Source organism: Squalius cephalus (assembly GCF_949319135.1).
Source record: "Squalius cephalus genome assembly, chromosome: 16".
Taxonomy (NCBI): Eukaryota; Metazoa; Chordata; class Actinopteri; order Cypriniformes; family Leuciscidae; genus Squalius; species Squalius cephalus.
Window position 1 is genome coordinate 32,335,110 of NC_137137.1, and position 19,521 is coordinate 32,354,630.

The 19,521-nt window shown below is 38.0% G+C and overlaps 1 protein-coding gene across 4 annotated transcripts in view; it reads right to left on the bottom strand.

The window, feature by feature from the left end:
- Positions 1-19,521, bottom strand: part of fgfr1a (fibroblast growth factor receptor 1a) — a 180,584-nt gene that overhangs the window by 42,051 nt on the left and 119,012 nt on the right. For 2 of the 4 annotated variants that reach the window (XM_079896194.1, XM_079896193.1), the window contains exon 1: positions 3,007-3,695. The exons of the other annotated variants lie outside the window; for them this stretch is intronic. The gene's annotated coding sequence lies outside the window, so the exon portion shown is untranslated. Of the gene's footprint in view, positions 1-3,006; positions 3,696-19,521 lie in introns of those variants that run through there. 4 annotated transcript variants of the gene reach the window in all.

The window sequence follows — 19,521 nt, forward strand, 5'->3', positions numbered from 1 at the left end:
CTGCAAAACTCTTTACTAGCCGCATTTCCATTACCCTTCAAATTGGGCGAATTGAAAATACACCCAATGGAAATGAGTAAATTTCGCAAAAACGCCCATGTATCGCAAAAAACTTTTACTCTCGCATGATCTAATTTTACTTTCGCACGCCAAATCTATTGCCATGATTTTCGATTGCGAGAAGAAAAATGCTGTTAACATTGGTTCATGGAAACGCCGTCATTTCGCAATAGTTTTTTTATCGACATTTAGAAAATGTTCTTGAAAAAACGAGATCCCAGATGAGCCACCAACGAAACTGAATCTGGTGTTGAAAAGGACATCGTATTATACCCTAACCTTTCATTTGCACCTTTCATTTGCATTGTCACAGATGTGTTGATGTAAACAAAATAAGGCATTGTAACGCATCTCTCCATTTTGAGACTTAATCTCCTCCTAAAGTTTCATGCTAAAGCTCTCAGACAGTTGTGTAATAGTAACTTTCCTTTTAAAAGTGCTGGGCGATGGTTTACTGTGCCAGCCCAGCCCTGCCAGCCCAGTAAATTAGAGGGCAAAGAATTCCTCTTCTTTCCAAACTCTTAACAGCGTACATCCACCGGAAGAACAACCACAGCATCTCCATCCATTCGCTTCCTTTCATTTCACTATAAAGCGGTCACTACAAGATACACAACACAACAAGCCAAAACGAGTGTTTAGGACCGTATGCAGAACACGAAGGCTGGCTCAAATCATTGCGCTCATTCAAATCCATTATTATCCAGAAATGCACAGTAAACTAGCTATTAATGCAACTCAAACTGTCAATGCCAATTGCCAATGCCAAATTGCCAATGCCAATGCCAATGGCCAATGCCAATGCCAATGCCAAATGCCAAATATATTGCAAAATACTCTTACTTCATTGCAAACCAGATGAACCAGTGACCTGTCTGGAGCGGCTAACAGTAAAATCACTGGTCAGATCCTGAGGGACGAGCAGCTATAATGATTTCCCCTCTAATTTAAGTAATTGATGTAATTATGGACTTAAACAACTACATTTTCACAAGGTCGGTTACAGTTCTTCAGTACTGGCTGAAAAGGACTAGCAACAATGCCAAAAATACTTTCAAATGAAAGCACTAAAACTCCTGCATGAATACATGGACCGAACACTGAGCTTTATGTTCAGTGAAAAATAGTTTCAGGATTTAAATGAAATTACAGTAATGTATAAAAAAAAACTCAAGCTACTATATGGTTCTTGCACACACTGCCTGAAAATGTTCATATCTAATTGACTGTAGTTTGCTCACATTTCTGCATCGACTTGCAACAACTCTGGGTCAAGTCTGCGCATGCAGTCGCCAGCCAGCGTGTCGCCATTCATAAACCACTCTGCTTTTCCATCATGTTCTTCACACCGGTGGAAAGGTGGAAACTGTCCGTGAATGTCTTTACTTGAAATTGCAATGGTGACTTAACAGCAGGGAGAGTATTTAAAAGCTCAACTAGAAGAAAGGATGTAAGTATATGCAACTTTGATGTAAAGCTTCAATGATTAGAAAGTTCAAGACTGTGCTGAACAGTCCAAGAATGAAGGGGGGATGTATTTTGCACTACTCTGAAATTATCTAGTGAGTGATGAGGAAGAAAAAGGGAGTGACACTGTGAGGTGGGTGCAGACTTATTTTGCTATGTACAAAGTGACAGAACAAAAGCCCTATAGCACAACTAACTAACTACGACTCAAGATTGTTAAATTCATTTCAGTAAAAACATACATTTCTTTACCTGCCCAAAAGCCCATAGCACAACAAGACTCAAGCTTGTTGAATTAGGCTAATTTCTATGAAAACATACATGTCTCTGCCCAAATAAAGACATAAATGTGACTTTCAGCTAGAAAGACGTTTTTATGTCTTTGAAATGCTGAAATGATTTCAGGATTTAATGCGTCTTGTCTTTTAACAATGTGTGTTTTTTTTTTTACTGAATTATCCTTCTGCCACGGTGCCATCCAAACTCATACCTCAGTATAGTTATGTTGTTTGTCTTTTTTTTTTTTTTTTTTTACTGTGGAAAGATAAACAACTGCAAGAATAAACCTGCCTTCACATCAAGATAACATGCAATTATTTTGGGAAAGGGAATGTGCAAAATCTCATGGATGAAGGGCCAATAATGCATGAAAACACTGATTCACAAAATAATACTAATAATAATAATAATTAAAAAAGTGCAGGGGCAAAATTAAAAGTAACTGTCAGGGTCCCAAATAACTAGGGGGTAGCCCAAATCATTCTTAAGTAACCTAATAGCTTAGAGATGTAACAAATGCTGAACACAATAACACCTTTTCCACAGAAGCCACTAAGTGAAACAGAAATCCAATATCTTAAGCTAAATATGCTTAGATATTCCAATCGATTTTTCGATTTTGAAAACATTATTTCGCTGTACTGTTCTCCTGGATGGCTTCAAATATGAGATGATGTGCGAGAGCGCGCGTGACAGTAGGCTACAGGCACGCGCATCAACTCGCTCTCATAAAAACATCAGATTTGGGGCCATTTGATGATTAAAGCTAATGAGATCCCACAACGTAGGTAGGCTACTCATACGAAACCCGTAAGAAAAATAAATTTAATAAATAAATAAATAATAATAATAGCTGGTGAGGCTCAATAAAAATACATTAACATTTAAACAAACTGCCCAGTCAAAATGACTTTCCGTCAAAATACATTTTAAAGTGATTTAAAGAAGGGCCTCTTTTGGTTTCTGATTCAAGTAACGTTGCAAGATGAGTAGACAAAAAGAGAAAAGAAAAAGAGAAAAGAAAACGAAAAACACAGCGTTTCTGGAAACAACTGTCATCAAACTCTTCCCAACAGTGTTTTTATACTGTCCTGGCGTTTTTATAAAAACTCTACTAGTATTATTCAAATCAATAAAACAGCAAAGCATGTGTATTTGATTACAGACTCTAGCAAGAGTCCATTTACAGGCGTTACTCACCTTTTTCTTTCTGAAGCAAATCCTTTCTGAAAAGAGTCAATCCCAGATCAGATTTAAAAGTTCATAGAATACAGGCTCCCAAAAACAGTCAATGGACGAAACTCCACATTTCTTCCTCTGTTGTAAGTTTAGCCTTTTTTAGTTTTCATTAAACCACACGGATGTTACTCGTTCGAGTCGCCTGACTGAGTGATAATCGTTTGAAATCAGTGAAAATATTCGGCGGAGACGCGTGCTCATACTAAAGATCGCGTGAAGATGATTTCGTTAAGTATCATAACGTTTAAGACTCGCTCATAACACCAGCAAACCGATTTTCGACCGTGTTCGTCCGTTTTTCTTCTGAAAATCCCATCCGTGAAGATTTTGTTTTGTTTGCGCTCGTGCGACAAGGAGGTAGAGGTGAAAAAACTTTTACCCCAGTCGCTACTTCGGCCGAAAGTCAAAACGATCAAATGCGCTTTTACTTGAGTCGCAGTCCTCTGTATAAATCGGTCTAGCTTCGGAAAACTAACTTCACTTTTGAGTGTTTGTACTGGTTTGTAGATAGTCCGTATCGTCGTCCTCCCCCAGCACTACAGACAGAGGATACAGCTGCGAGATTCCGCACTCATGGATGGAGGAGTGTGTGTGTGTGTGTGTTCAGAAAGACCTGACTCCCCCTCCATCACTCCAACACCTCAGGACTACCAAACAGCTTTCCCAGTGCATCTTGGGATTGTAGTTTCTGTCACACTGAGCACCTCAAAAAAAATTCTTAAAATAAAAACAATAACATTCTACATTTCTTTTGAAATTACATTACATTACATTATAAAAATAGAGACACAAGAAAGTTACTGACTGGTTAAAGTCCCCATGAAATCAAAATTGAAGTTTTTTAGCTTTTAGTATGAATAGGTAAGTCATACTTTTGTGTATAAGCTAGTGTGCTCCAAAAACAATGACAAAATTTGCATTTAGAAGATATTAGAAACTTTCAAAACTTAGTCTCTCACTTTTGTCAATATGGATCAATGATTTTGATGACATCACTCTGCACTTCAGCTTCTCATCAGATTTTCTGTCCAATCAATTGCTCTCTAGAATCTGAAGCTCCACCCCCTACACTATAAATATACGCTGAACCTGTGGCTGAAATCGGTCATAGCTCTGGTCCAGAGACACGATAGCACAGAGCTGATCATATGATCGAGTCGCCACAGACCAATACGTATAATTCTGCACAGAATGCTGTATTTTAAAAATGATATGAGGGAGATTAGGAGGAGAAACAGATAGAGATTAGGAGGAAACTGCAGCTTTACCGACTCGAGCTCAACGGCTCTGGCTGAGCTGTGATATAAACTTAATGCTATTGGCTATTTTTAAAAAGGGGAGGAGCTGATCGATATGTCCCGCCCACATTGAATAATGCTGCACATTTCAAGGCACTTCAGTGGGCCTTTAAGGTTTGTAATGCCCATGTTATGCATCAACTGCCCATTGAAATAAATACGATAATATTCTAAATGCTTTAAAGACATTATTAGATAAATGACTGATAAGTCTCCTTTCTTTGTCCTCCATAGATAAAGCTGTTCCGTTCATTCTTTATGTGTGTGTGCATGTGTGACAACAATGTCCACACACCCCTAACACGGTTTGTGTTTGCATAGTGAAGATGACCACAACAAAGTCAAGAGTTTGCAAACGTATTATCTCAACAGCAGGAAGAGGTTCGATCAAGCTCCAGATAACATCTCCTCTTTTATTTCAAACTTCAATTAGTTCAAGAGTACTTTAGCATGGAAAACATCCGTGGGTCCAGGAAGCATCAGCTTAAGAGGCAGTGCAGCCATTGTTGGGGGTCGATGTGTGGATTGGGGGTGTACATTGACCTGGCTCCTGATGAGGGAGCCCAACTAATGTCCTCTACCTTATTGGGCTCAGGAGAGAACATAACAGCTTTGTCCCGTGTATTTTTGTGATTGACCTGGGTAGCAGAGATGCATCTGTCAAGCTGTATTAAAAGATATGATTAAAATACAAAAGTAAACATTTTATAAGGTAAAGATAGAAATATTGCTATAAAACAACCAAGTTAAGTGTGACATCTACTGTTCTAAGAAACAACAAAACGGTTTCTTCTGAAATTTCAATTTAGACATTGTTTATTTGTTTGCCAGTGTTCTGTTCACAGTTGTAAGGTTTCACCAGAGGGCTTGAGGTGACAATTTTCTCTCTACTAAAACATTTATTGGGCCAATTTGCTCTCCAAATAACAGCAAAGTCCAAGAAAGAGACAGCAGACGCCTGTGTGACACACTATTTATGTTCCAATAGGGCCTCAGGACTGATGTTTTTCTTTTCTTTTGACACAATTTTTTATTGAAACATCAGTTACTTTAACATGATTGTTTTCCTGGTGACAGAGGAATGACTATAGGCCTATGCCTACTCTACATTAGACCATCAAGTGGTTTAGTCATCCCCAACCCCACTTATGAGACCAGATGCTGGTAAGACCCAAAAGATACATTTCCTGAAATGAAGAAGTGTTCTTCTGAGCTTATTTTCCACAATGGCAAAGCCTAGGAATACATCTATCTAATTGCCTGCTAGCCCCCCTCTTGTTCTTCAGGCAAGCAAGCAGGCAGCTGAATCTGAAAGGGTCCCATTGACTTACTAAAGGGGGCTTATCACGAAATACAGCAATGAATGGAGGTGGCAATGAGGTGTGAACCAGTCTCAGTGAGACTAATGAGGGTTAGACTGCAGGAAAGAAGGGGGGAGGGGTGAAGACAGACGTAAACAGAGAGATGGAGAGAGAAACGTGGTCAAAAGCACAACCTCATACGCGAATCACTCATACATAATATTATTTCTTTGGATAACTCGTCCTGGACCATTGGTGGTACATGAATGATACCTTCAATCATGCATCTTGGTGTGGAAAACTATGCTAGCACTCAGATTTTCACCAGATGGATGATAAAATGGATGGAAAAGTCTCTTAGGGAATTTTCACACTTGGTAAAATTTCTTGGCCCGAACCAGTTAGATTGTTTTCCCTTCCACCTTTTGGGTTCTCTTCACAAACGGATAGTGTTGCTTTTCTTACTTTTGGACTTTTTCTGGTTTTTGACCTTTTTGTTTTGTTTCCAAAGCATCAACAAATGAAGGGCACTTGCGTCCATCTGCCACAAACATTTTACAAAGGCTCCATAGATCTTCTTTTTCAGTTTTTCAGTAAGTGCTTGATGTACTATTTAAAAAAACCTATAATCGGCCAGTTCCTCTGCATTTAGAACAGACACTATTTACACCTTGCATTAAAAAGTTAGTTCACCCAAACATTAAAATTATCCTATAATTTACTCACCCTCAAGCCATCCTCCTGCCAAACAAAATCTGAGTTATTAAAAAATTTCCTGGCTCTTTCAAGCTTTATAATGAGAGTGAATGGTACTTTTTTAAAGCCCAAAAATGTGCATCCATCCATCATAAAAGTAATCCATACGACTCCAGGGGGTTAATAAAGGCCTTCTGAAGTAAAGAGATGTGTTTTTGTAAGATAAATATCCAAAATTATAACTTTATAAACTATAATCACTGGCTTCTGGTAACGACCGTACGTGAGTCGAGTTCCGGCGCAAGAGTGAACTCTGACCCGACGCATGACGTATTGACAAATGTGGAAAAAACAAATGAAAAATATCGGAGGAGCTTGAATTTGTTGCCCAGCCCTATTTGTTTGAACCACGAGAGGTGTCTACTCTCACCTAAGCTTACGTTACTCCTACATCATGCGCGGGGTCAGAGGTCACTCTTCGGCCAGAACTCGACTTGCGTATGGCTGTTATCGGAAGCCAGTGATTATAGTTATAGTACAGTATTGAATTCTACAGGATTAATGGTAATTCTGTAATGAAACCCCCTTATTGAAAAAGAAAACCATGTTTATTTCTGTGACAATGAGCGCTTATCAGGATCAGCTAAACGCTGGATTTTCAAAAGTATGTAAAGTTCGCAGTGCCATTGTTGCAGTAAGCTTGCACAACGTTCTTGAATGAATAATTTATTAGATGGATGCTGGTCTGTTATTGTAGGGACATCAACTTTATATTTTCACACCCCTAAACATGTTCCGGAACAAAACAAACTGTGATTGGTTGCTTTACATGTCTTCAGATGTCCTCTTGGGCAGTCCTTGGCCAATGGAAGCTGTGATGGAGTCCAGACCTTCTACCATCAGTCTGAAGGTCTGGCTATGCTTAAACATTTTGTGATTAGATCACTGAAACCACATATGAAGGTTGTCAGGAACGCATGAGACCATATTGCATGTGCAGTGTAAAAGCTCATTTGTCCTGAATGTGTCCCGGACCGCAGTGAAACTCCCACTCCCACAATATGTGATCATACTGGAGCATGGTGGAAAAAAGTGCACCAAAACAAGTGATTCAGACTTTGAGTTAATATGAACCGGACCACATAACCCTGGCATCAAATGCGCTAGTGTGAAAGGAAAGTGGATCTCGAGACCTAGAGTTTCCCACCACTTATGTAGACAACTGAGGATAGGTAAGACTCGACTCAGTAAGTGATCACCCACAACACACTAGCATAGAGGCAAGTTTTGCAGAGGCAAGCATCATTCATAATTTCTTCAGAAACATTTCAAAATCTAGTTGTATAAGAAATCTTACTTATTGGGCAAAAGCAAGTGGTTCAAAAGTGTTGTGCTTTACAACCTTTTTATGCAGCACACAAAGACAGAAGATATATCTGGAAGTCATATTACGATGATCTAATTCTCATATCTGTCATTTATTTCTAATGCCCCCATATGTGTCTTTGATGCTCAAAGTGAACTCATTGCAGCTTCATCTTTTGATAAAGCATGTGTGTTCAACATTTGCCTGCTAAATTATGCTGGCATTTCTTCAATAGAATCTGTAAATCATCTTGACTGTCAAAAAGAGACGCTGTGTTTGAATGCAAATCCTCTCTCTGAAGTAAACATGCTTTAAAGAACAATGGGATCCCTCATTATTCAGAGTTTTTATAGTGTAAATCTTTTTCTGTACAAAGCTAGTCATTGTTTGGATTTTTTTTTTTTTTGTATATATCTTTGAGAACCTTTTAAATAGATTGTTTACAGCTGTTTGACCAAAATCAATTGAGATTATTGATCACCAACACCAGACAATCCATTTAAAAGTAAAAGCTTGTCTGTTCTCACCTCACAGCTTTTCCCCCCTGTGATAATTACTGATGCTTTTTAATCAAAGAGCTTTACAAAGTCAGTGAGAGTGTTAAAGGGATAATTCACCCAAAAATGAAAGCTAGCCTATATGATTTACTCACACTCAAGCTATCCTAGGTGTATATGACATTCTTCTTTCAGACAAATAATATAAAAAAATGTCCTGGCTCTTCCAAGCTTTATAATGGCAGTGAATAGATGTATATTTTCATATAAGTCCATCAAAGCGCATCCATCCATGATAAAAGTGTTTGACACGGCTCTGCGGGGGTTAATAAAGGCCCTCTGAAGAAGAAAAATATCCATGTTTAAAACTTTATCAAATAAAATAACTAGCTTCTGGCAGACTGCCTACGCAAGTCGACTTACGCCAAAAGAGTAACACTTGACAATGAATGATGTAGGATGTAGGAGTATCGTGAGCTTTGACGCCTCTCGCGGTTCAAACAAACAGGGCTGGGCAACAAACTCAAGCTCCTCTGACATTTCTCTTTAAAAATTGTCGTTTTAGACTAATTCGTGACTGGTGTTTTGTTTTGCTCTATTCTCTGCGCTTCCGCGTTCGTCATTACGTTGCTTGTCAAGGTCAAGGGTCACTCTTTCGTCGTAAATCGATGCGTACGGCCGTCTGCTGGAAGTTAATTTAATCGATATAGTTTTAAGTTTAAATTGTTGGTGATCAATAATCTCAATTGATTTTGGTCAGTAAACAATCTATTTAAAAGGTTCTCAAAGATATACACAAAAAATAATCTAAACAATGACTAGCTCTGTACAGAAGAAGAATTAACACTATAAAAACTCTGAATAATATGAGGGATCCCATTGTTCTTTCAAGTAAGGCTAAAATATAGGCCTAAATTGAAAAACGAACTGGTGCAACATAATTTCAAACAAAATCAGGCCAAAACAAAGTTTGTTTGGTGTTCGTTTCGGAATTTTGAAACAGCTTGCCAAAGTAAACTTTTCTGGAGAGCAGCTGTATAGTAGAAAATAAAGTAGCTGTGTTTCCATTACCCTTCAAATTTCGCAAATTAAAATTGCGAATTGAAAATGCGCCCAATGGAAATTTCACAAAAACTCCCATATATCGCAAAAAAAAAACAAAAAAAAAACACTCGAGGTGTTTTTTCAGGCAGTTCGAAAAAGGAATATTTTGTAAAACTGCAATGGAAACAGATAGAAATTATCACTAAAGTTTTGCGCAAATCTGTATTCATGATTTATCGCATCTAAGATAAAAGTTTGTGCTTACATAATCTGTTTATGTATATATATTATTTGTGTGTTTATGTGTGTGTCCGTGTCTGTGTATATACACATACACACACACACACACAGACATCACTGCATCACAAGTCAGAATTCAGGTCGGGATCGGTCACATTCAAATATTCATCCAGTTCCTTTTGCTTGAAGATCGGATTCATCATGCTGGTATGGAGCTGAAGCTGGCCAAGTACTGTATGAACAATATGAAAGTGAAGCTTGCCTTAGCAAACATAAAAACTCGTAATCTAAATACTGTGACCATGCAGCACGTAAGGGTTCCAGCTGCAGTGGATCATCAATGCCAAGCACCACAAAGCATTTCAAACGGCCCACAGACATTTTTTTCCGATCCTCAGAACATCCTCAGCATTCGGCATGTGTTGAAGGGCACATGGAACGCATTTGCTGGTCAGGTCTTAAGTTAAGCATTCACACAAGGTCCGTCTTATTAACTGCATGAAATATACAATGCATATCTGAGTGTAGTATGTGGGTGAATCATACTAGCCTGTTTATCATCTGCGCAGTTAAAGTGAGATGTCTCAATGTGTTTGGTCTTTGAACTCAATAATTTATCCTTTGTGTAACACCCTGGGTTTGATTTAGAGGTGTAGAGGCCCCGGCTAAAACTTTAACCCCAGTACAAATGCAGCAATGGTTCTTTGGTCAAAATCACCTCAAATTAATTGCTCTCTTCCAAGTGGTTTAGGGGAGGGTTGTCATTTTAACAGCTACACAATGATGTATCGGTGCATGTTATGTGGGGGCTGAAAGTATAGGGTCCCTGTCATGTACAATAAGCTGGCATTGTATATGTAGAAATTTCTGGAAGAATTGAGTATACACAAAGCCTTAGCCTGGAAGGAGAAGCAACTATAGAGACAATAGCTCTGTTCCAAAACCTAATGAGCTGCCCTGCTTTCAATTAAGCTGCCTTTAAAGCACGGGTTTCCAATTCTGCTCCTGGAGGCCAACGTTCCTGAAGAGTTTAGCTCCAACATAACTCCTTGTAAGTTTCTAGTGATCATAATAACCTTGATTTGCTTGGTTTAGGCATGTTTAATTATGGCTAGAGATAAACTCTGCTGGAAAGTGGCTCTCTAAAACCAGAATTGACCCTTCGCGGGGAGTTTGATTGACAGGCGATCTGACCAATCATAATCAGCCGAATCCGCCATTTTTGTCTGACAAAGCAGTCAGGAGAGTTAGTAGATTAACGTTGGAGGATTTGAACTTTAAAAGCGGAGTGTACTGACGTCTTTCCGCGGTTAAAACAACATTCCTTCTTATGTTCATTCATGTTTATTTGATGCTATAAATTAACTAGAAGGAGGAGATGATCGGTTCACGAGCAGCTTTAACTGAGGCGCTACAGAGATCTGTCAGACACATTAAAGAGCAACAAAACAGTATTTATTGTTTAAATTTCTTTAATAATTACCAAATTTGAAAGTTGAGACTTTGTTTCATATCAAAAGTAACTTGTCTGTCCTGTCTGTCAGCGCCTTGTCAGTGTCCTCTCTGCTCCGCAATGTATTTTTCATTGCGTGAGAACATGGTGGGTCGTGGGAGCGGCGTGGCTTGTCGGACATAGCAACAGTAACTATAGGGGGCGGGTCTTTGTGAATGGTCAATTGGACACCCCTGCTTCAGAGAGGCTAGCAATAGCAAGTTGGCTTTGAAAGCATGAGATCCCACACTCCCTTCAGAACGTCTACAAAGCCATGGCTCCTTCAGAACAGAGACTGCAAAGCGTCACGAGGCGCCGTTAATGATTAACTCATGTCTAAAAGCACATAACATTACAATAATAATGGACATAAAACACTTACAGAGCTCTTACTTGTACCACCTGACTGCTGCAGATTCATTTCAGCATTGATAGTGTTGACAAAGAAATGCAAAAATATGTGAACAGCTCTGGGTAGAACTTCACAGGATGCCATCTTGTAATTATCTAGTTCTGGCTTGAAACTCTAGATGGAGCAGGCAGGCTGATAGGTCTAACTCATTTGGTAGCGATCATGTCTTTATCTACACAGCACAGCTGATTGGTTGTTGTTGCATCAGCGGCCAATGAGCTGCGGCTCAACATTCAAACAAATACAGTAGTGTTTCTGTTATCAGTCTGCAGCACCTCCCCCAGCTTCACCTGTAGGCCTATAGATCTGCGATGGGGGTTAATTCATAATTCATGTATGTTACATGTACACCAGCAGCAGCATGTCTTGCATGCTCACAGCAATGTCTGTGAATAATGGCAGTAGCAAGTCTCGGTACTTGCTCTGCAGCAGTAGCAGCGTTGCAGATCTATTCCGCCAAGACCAAATACACCAACATTTCCATATCCATTGCTATACCAATCTACCGAAAGTTGTCATGACAGATTTACAACAGTCCATCTAAAGCATGTTTACGTTGAAAAACTATTTCAAAAACACACACACGAGCACTTAAAATGCTGTCTAACTAGGGAGCTCACAGGTTTTGGAACAGAGCTAGTGAGGTCTGTCAGTGTGTGTGTGTGTGTGTGTGGGAAGTGAGCTGTACACACACCCTAGAAGGAACTTTGAAGAGCGAGCACACACAAGTCACGAGCCCCCATAAAGCTGCAATAAAAAGAGAAGCCTTTGTGTTATTGGAGGTTTATATAAACTCTGCTCAGACGTTTAATGATTGACCGTTCCATGGGACCTCTGCATATCCTGGTTGTATTAGAAACGCAACGTAATAGCAACAGCTCTCACCCACTCATACAATCATGGTCAGATGAAAGTCACAAATTTTTGCATAGGACTAATAAGACAGATGTCTTTGTCTTTTCAGGGACAAACACCTGCCACTAAACACCCATTCCTTTATTTCCCTTTAAAACACAGGCTGTTGACTTCTGCTTTGCTTCACAAAGACTCCGTCCTCCAGGGCTATATGCCCACTCCCTCCTTTATCAGCATAAGGAAATTCTGCAAGCACCAGTAAAGACAGAAAACCTCTCATCCGTGGAGATTAAAAAAAAAAGAAAACCACACAGTGTCACAAGCCGGAGCTAAGAGGGAGAAGATCCCTCTCTGAACAATGGGACAGCGGGATTATCTTTGCATACCGATTTTCATACTCAGCTTTTAGTCTCTAACTGCTCCCACGGTCTCGCTCACCTTTTCCTGAACAACTGAGAATGATTTTTGCTGAGAAGATACTGGATATCACTATTGATTCACTTGATATTCAACAATATTATTGTGATGTTGACATCACTGTTTCCTCCAGAGCGGATGTATAGATAAATGAACTAAATCAATAACTTTTTCACAACAGAAATGAACCATCACTGAACTTCCTTAAGCTGGACTGTGACACTATTTTCTTCTAGATTTGCTGTACGGCCGAAACAAACTTTGTTGCATTATTTTCCTGTTATCACTGTAAAGCTGCTTTGAAACAATCTGTATTGTAATGAGCGCTATATAAATAAAAGTGACTTGACTTGACTTGACTTATGTTATTATGAACAACATCTCAAAAAAACATACTTGAAGCTTGAAGAGATAGTTAAATGATAAAAAAAAGAAGACTTATTGATGGTGAATTATTGAGGAATATCCTGAACACTTCCAATTTAATAAACGTAAAAAGGCGTGGTCCAAAATAATAAAAAGCACAAGAGAAAGAAGTGCACTTAATTGTACTGAATGTACACTTGTATAGTGTACTTCAAATCTTAAAAGTATATTTTTAAAAAACTGTACTTTAATATAATATTAATGAAATAAAGGGTTAAATAAATTAGTTACCAAAAAATTTTGTCATTACATTCAACCATTTCAAAGACAACAGAATTTAATTATGAAATTACATATAAAGTATTCTTAACTGTACTATTTCACAAGGATGTGAATCTTTTCATGGGATTCAGTTGTTTCAGTTTCAATCTGCTCTTCACACAAAGCTATCATGTGATTTCAAAAGACTTATCAGGCACATACTGTGCAAAAGTCAGAAGGACTTTGGCCAGACCCCAAATTTTACTGTTGGAAAATCACATATTTTAAAAGATAATATTTATATTATGATACAATAGAGGGACAAAGAACATAATATGGGGGTTACATAATAAATGTTAAATGTGTTTTGTTCATGGGCGGTGTTGTTGGGATTTGGATGAGTTAACTTGTGCCAAAGCAACGTTGGTTGGAACCACCTCCACTTGTGATAAAGCTCATGCACCTGTCAACGCCACATTGTGCATTCCGTCAGCCTTTCTGTGTCTTTCCGGCATGTTTGTCTGTGTCTTTGTTTGGGATAGATTAAGCAGCTCAATGAGTGTGTGTGTGTATGTGTGTGTGTGTGTGTGTGTGTGTGTGTGTGTGTGTGTGTGTTGGGGGTTACTTTCAGCTAATGTTTGAGGACAAACTTGTCACCAATAGTGAGCTACAATGGGGACATTTGGTATAATAATCATTTGGATTTTTTAAAGGTCCCATGACATGGATTATTGTATTATTTTATAATGTTTCCTGGGGTGCCCTTATAATGTTAGTATGGTTTGAAATTGTAATAATTTAGAAATAAAAGGCATTTTTCCTAGCCTGATTTTAGCCTCTGATTTGAACGCTCTGTTTGAAGGGGCGTGTCTGCTGTGAGACTTCAGTGTAAACGCCCAGTGCTGTGATTGGCTGACATGCTTGAATATGAAATATTTTGCATTACATGTGGAACTCTCTCGAATACTTTTACTATTACAGCTATTATACGTTTTTACTATTACAGCTATCAAGATTAACGAATCGTGAGAAGTTTTTTAAGTATTTAGATCTATTCCCATCACATTAAAGGTTGCAGTGATGAGCACTGAGCAGATGACAGCCTGTTGATCGCGTGAATGAAGATCTTATCATTGCAATGCAGTTTCTGCACTCTCACTAATGATTTCACCAATGCAAACATGAGGTAAGTACAGTAAGAGCTTAGTTGTTCAGTGTAACAGCGTCATTGATTTCATAACGAGTTTTCGGCAAGTGTCCAGATAAACTCGCGCTGTGTGATTGACAGCTTGGGTGATTGGAAAAGTATTGTTCTTTGATCGCATTCTGTATATATTTTAATCACAGTTTAAATAAGATTCTATGTATATCTTCTATGAATAATAGAACTGGTCTAAATATTAAAACAAGTACATATATCTTTCGTGGAGGTCTCAGGACCAAAATATTTTTTGTCCGATCATTGCATTTGGTCCGTGCGTTCACACCATGTTGTAAACATAATTACTAGATAGCAACTTGTGACGTTCTGCCCAGAGCTGTTTACGTCCTCAGACTCGGATATATCCGTTTCTTTGTCAACACTATCAACGACGAAATGAATCTGCAGCAGTCAGGTGGTACAAGTAGACCTCTGTAAGTTGTTTACGTTCATTATTATTGTAATGTTATATGCTTTGAGACATGAGGTAGTTTAACGCGTCTCTCGTAATACTTTGCTGTCTGCGTTCATGTGTTTTGAAGGAGGCGTGGCTTTGGAGACGCTCTGAAAGGAGGGTGGGATCGCATGCTTTCAAAGCTAGCTTGCTATTGCTAGCCTCTCCGAAATTACCTACCCTACCTTTAATTAATCAACATTAGATGTTTATGGTGCACTGTGTGCACATTAAGTAACATTTAGTGTGAAATAGAAAATAGAAATAAAAATAAAAACATAAATCAAGTATTTTACACATATTTGTTTATTTCAAATGAAAGCAGTTTTTCTAACCGCACAAGAATTGATTGTAATGACACCAGCGTGATCTCACACTTTAGACAGGCCTTATACATCACACTTTAGCGTGCAGGGTGTGGGCTGTTGGCTTCAGTTTTAGAACGAGGAAAATGACAGGGGAGCCTTTTACACCATTTCCCCCGACAGAATATTTTTAAAACTGGGAGGATGACAAAAATGAAAAGCTTTAGATGTTTTCTGAACGAGCACATAGCTGGCTGAAACCCAGGTCTTAACCGCTCAGGATACTTCTGACAGCAAAGTCAGTTGTGTGGTGTGTGAATACAAGAGTTGGCAACAGTGAGTTTTTGTTGAATAGGCTTTAATGTGCTGTGGCATGTCTAGTGTTTAGATAAGTAGTGCAATGTCTGACAAAACAGTTTTCTGAGACGGTAGTGTAGGTATAACATAACATACAGTGTAGGTATTTTTCATTTTTGCTAAGAAACAAAAATGTCTTTAACAAAAAAAAAAAAAAAAAAAAAAAGATCATAATGTCCACATTATGAGCCATTTAATAGTTCCTCAGTGTAATGCAAATCATTTTAAGATGCATTACATTACTTTCATCAAGACAGATCAGACAAAAAGCAAACTATTCTCTCGCTCTCCAACCAAAGAGGTGGAGATAGGGAGTAAACATGCATCAATATCATGAACACATCAACACCAAAAAATGAAAACTGTACCCATGGGATTTCCCAATGTAGGCCTAGGCTATAATTCTATTCTCCAAGCGATGATGTTATCTTCTCTGGCATGTATACATTTTCCTGAGCTGAGATACGACCCTCCTGACCTAAAATGAGTTCAGAGATGCTGATGTTAAAGGTGCAGTATGTAAATTTTTGTAGCATCTAGTGGTGAGGTTGCAAATGGCAACCAACAGAAGTTATGGTGGCCGTCAGGAAAATATCGTCATCTGAGACAGCAAAGAATAGCAATGAGGGTTCTTTACAAAGATAAATTAAGAAATTATGTTTGCTTAATTATTCAGTAAAATTATTTTATTGCGAATATTATTGTTACTTGTTCATCATTGTGTCATGGCTATTTGACCCGCGGTGTATGTAGATAGAAATGGCTCAATCTAAGGTAATAAAACATAACGGTTCATTATATAAGGTCTTTATACGCCACTAAAAACACAGTTATGTATATGATATTGCATTTCTGTCAAAAGATCCTCCTAAATATTACAGAATGCACCTTTAAGCACATATATATGCGCCGAAATTTTGAGCTAGTGAGATTAATTTCCAACTCAATGCAAACTTACCATCCAGTCTTCTAGCTGGCGTTACAAACCTTAGTTATTGGATAAGTTGGTCAAACAATATAATGTGGGATGTGGGGTGTGGGGGTGTGGGGGGGGGGGGGGGGAATTCTATGTTTTCACTGTTATACGGTAGGGGGCGCTATTACACATCTTCTGAAAGAGAACATAATCTCCTGATCAAAACACAGGCGAAGAAGAAGCAGAAATAAAGCATTGCTGTAAAATACAAGTAAAATAATAACCTAATCATCAAACATTAAACAGCATATAAATCAAAACTGCCTAATGTTACTGAATGAAATGTTGACCCATAAAGAGGTATAGGACTGTGAAGCTTTGAGTGTGCTGATGGACTCGATCTACTCAATCTTTGTTTTGATCATTGTTCTGAACCTGATCCAGTTGAGTCTTTGACAAAAGCAAGATTTTCTCAGATTTTGTTCAAAATGTTGCTTTTTTAAATGAAACCTACCTACCCACACGTGTTGATAAAAAAAAAAAAAAATGCATTAATTGTGGATGACTGGAAATGGACAAGTTGTTTGGTCTCTTCTTTTGTCTTATTCTACTCCTCTGTGACCCACTTGTCTTTTTCTTTTGACATTTGAACAAACAATATGGCGCTGGGTGTGAACATGTGAACAGATTTATGCTCAGATTTAACAGACAGTAAATTGTTAGTGCCAAAGGATCAACTGTCTTTTGTTAATAAAGAATTCCAAACGAGGGCGGGGCGGTAGTAGCAATTTAATGCTGATTCTTAAAGAGTACAACTGTAAAAACACTCAAGTGTTGTCATTTTCCAGACTCATTTGAGCTCTCCAGTTGGATTTGAACACAACTAACAAGACAATAGACTCAGACCACTGAAAGGTTGTAACTTTCAGTTTGGTTTTTGTTTCGTTTTCATGGACTTTTAGGGGCAGTTTACACGACACCGTTTTCAGCTAAAAACGTTTAGGGGGCCTGAAAATGGAAACTTTTAAAAACAGGTTTTAAGGTGCAAGTCTTTGAAAACTATACCGTTATCATCTTGCACATGCATATTACATTTTCAGTCAGTAGGCACGTAGGGTTTCTTTACAAAGTCACATCGCCAACTACTGGCCTTGCAGCAGAATACAGCATTTTTAGTTGTTTTTGCAGATCCGTGTTAATGAGCTTGACAATGTTGTGATCTGTATGTGAAAAACGCAATGGAAAAACTTCCCTTTTGTTTAAATGTTTTTTTTTATAATGTTCTCATTTGTTGTCATAGCGACTCATTGTTTGATTGATTTGATTCACCTGTTTCTTTTTTAGCCCTTTAGTTTCTCTGTGTATTTATGGCCCTCAGGCTATGTTCACAGTGTTAGTCCAAATCTGATTATTTGTGTATCCATTTGGAGTCTGATCTAAATTATTTACTATCCAGACTGTGTATTGCAACTGTTCAGATCTGATTTGTGTGTCCCGTTGGTTTCTGGGAATATCTGCATTGGCTTCTATGGCAATGACGTTGCGTTAGTAGGCATACACTAAAAACAACAACAACAAAAAGTAACGTGGATGGGGTTTGCAATACAGGTTTTTTCTGTACAAGAATTTGCATTTGTTTTTTTCACATTTGCTAAAAAATTAGCGGATTCCAATCAGATATGCTTCAAAAATTGGATTTGGACTGACAGTCTGAACGAGGCTTTGAGTCATTTTTTTCCAGACTCATCTATTTTTTAGTAGATTATTATTATCTTATGTTGCAGTTTTTCTCTTGTGCATGTTTATTGTTTTGGATTATTGTTAAAGGGATAGTTCACCCAAAAATGAAAGTTCTGTCATCATTTACTCTCCCTCATGTTGTTCCAAACCTGTATGAGTTTCTTTCTTCTGTTGAACACAAAAAGAAGATATTTTAAAGAATGTTGGTAACTAGACAGTTGACGGTAGCCATTGACTTCCATAGTATTTTTTTTTTTCCTACTATGGAAGTCAAAGGCTACCGTTAACTGTTTAGTTACCAACATTCGTTAAAAAATCTTCTCGTGTTCAACAGAAGAAAGAAACTCATACAGGTTTGGAGTGAGTAAATGATGACACAATTTTCATTTTTGGGTGAACCTATCCCTTTAAATAAAATGACTACTGTGTAAAGATCCTGAGTTAATATTTCCCTGGTAATGGTGAGATTGTTACATGCTTTATGTGTGAGAGTGTACTGTGTGTGTTAACAACAGAAAAGGGTGGTGGAATGCATGTGAATGAGACAAACCCATCAAGCATTAGCATACACATTATGATCTGTTGTTTCCTTCTCACTTTTCTTTCTCCTCCTTCATTCATCAAAGTCAGTGGGCTGAAGGAAGTGTTTTGTCGAGTTAGTCTACAGGGTATACAGTCAATGAATGTATGTCATTTAGATACATACCGCACATGTTAGAACAGGCCCACTGCTATGAAGCACTATATGTTGACTTCTTTAAATCACATCAGCTCAGATCTACAGCTTTCAAATATCATTTACATTTATGCATTTTCAAGATGCTTTTATCCAAGTAACTTACATTGCAATACATACAAGTTACACATTTTATTCATATCACTATTAATATTATGTTCAAAACTGAACATTAACAGCAAAACTATTATGTTAAAAAAACTCACACAACCGATGTGTGAGTTGTTGAATGTTTATATGTAAATAAAAGCCTAAATTCAATCTGTTCATCGTATAAAGCAATTGAGTCTCTTCAGAAAATTTGGAAAACCGCTCAATTCATATTGATTAGATTTACGATCTCTTTATGAACTTTTGAAGTGTCTAAGTGGTAGTTGCGTAGCTGTCAATGGAGAGACAGAAATAACTCAGATTTCATCAAAAAGATCTTCCTTTGTGTTCTGAAGATGAACAAAAGTCTTACGGGTTTGGAACAACATGGGGATGAGAAAATGTTGACAAAATTTACATTTTTGGGTAAAC